The sequence below is a fragment of the Lipotes vexillifer genome, unplaced genomic scaffold (assembly GCF_000442215.2).
Source record: "Lipotes vexillifer unplaced genomic scaffold, Lipotes_vexillifer_v1.1 scaffold525, whole genome shotgun sequence".
NCBI classification, from domain to species: domain Eukaryota; kingdom Metazoa; phylum Chordata; class Mammalia; order Artiodactyla; family Lipotidae; genus Lipotes; species Lipotes vexillifer.
The window spans coordinates 721,230-722,760 of NW_006786891.1; the positions used below are offsets into that span (position 1 = coordinate 721,230).

General features: G+C 34.5%; 1 protein-coding gene across 3 annotated transcripts in view; it reads left to right on the forward strand.

Annotated features, from left to right (window-relative positions):
- The window catches only part of NRDC (nardilysin convertase), a 92,400-nt gene that overhangs the window by 68,360 nt on the left and 22,509 nt on the right, over positions 1–1,531 (forward strand). The window lies entirely within an intron of this gene.

Below are 1,531 nucleotides of genomic sequence, written 5' to 3' on the forward strand. Positions count from 1 at the left end.
TAGGGAAATTGGAGCTCTCATACATTGTGGGTGGGAGTGTAAAATGGTACAGCTGCTTTGGAAGACAGTTTGACAGTTCCTTAAAAGGTTAAGCATAGAGATACCATATAAGCCTGCAGTTCCACCTCTAGGTATACACCCAAGAGAATTGAAAACCTATGTCCACACAAATACTTGTACACTGGTGTTCACAGCAGCATTATTCATTATAGCCAAAAAGGGGAAACAATCCAAATGTCCTTCAATGAGTGAATGGTTAAACAAAATGTAGAATTTGCATACTGTGGAATATTATTCAGCATAAAAAGTAATGAAGTACTGATTCATTCTACAACATGGATGAACCTTGAAAATATGCCAAGTGAAAGAAGCCAGACACAACAGGTCACATATTATATGATTCCATTTATCTGGATATGAAATATCCAGAATAGGTAAATCTATAGAGCAAGAACACAGATTGATGGTTGTTGTCAGTGGCTGGGAGGTGTGGGTAACAGGGAGCAACTGCTTACTGGGTATGGAAGTTTCCTTTTGGGCTGATGAAAATATTCTGGAACTAGATAGAGGTGATGGTTGTACAACTTTATAAATATACTGAAAACCACTGAGTTATATACTTTATTATACATTTTATTTTTAATTGTATACTTTAAAAGTGTGGATTTTATGGTATGTGAATTATATCTTAAAAAAAAATTAAAGGATAGCATTTAAGTGTTTTTTTTTTTTTTTTCCTAGTACTTTGTCCATTGCCTTGGCACCAAAGATCTACTTTTAGCCAGGGTCCTGTTTTCTCATAGGAAATATTTTGAATCATAGAAAAGTTAACTTACAAAAATAAGTGGCTGGTGAAAATAACTGGTTAAAAAATTTAGAACAGAGTAGAGGGAGTCATTTTAAACAATAATAGCACTTGAAAAAGTGGGACATAAGTGAAATAGGCAAGGAAGATTAAGAGGTACAAACTTCCAGCTGTAAAATAAATGTCATGAGGATGTAATGTATAGCATAGGGAATATAGTCAATAATGCTGTAATAACTTTGTAAGGTGACAGATGGTAAATAGACTTGCTGTGGTGATCATTTTGTAATATACAAAAATATGGAATCACTGTGTTGTACACCTAAAACTAATATAATGTTATAAGTCAATTATACTTCAAAAAAAAAAAGGTACCTTAACCTCCATACACACACACACACACACACACACACACACACACACACACACACACACACACACACAAAATAGTAGCACTTTAGTGACTAATAAACTTGATTCAGGAATGTTTCCTGAGGTGGAGCAAAAAAAGGTAACAATGAATCTTTCCATACTTTTTCCATATTCTATCTGAATGTGATAATGTAGTAGGTAGCATATACCTATGATCTCTAATTTGATGTATGCATGTCTCATTTCTCCTCCATGAATGTAGTAACCTTCACTTCTGTTCTGTCTTCTGTTAGATGAGAGAACAACCCAGATTGTCTAGGGAAGGACTGGGCAGTATGGTATTTTGGGAAAGAG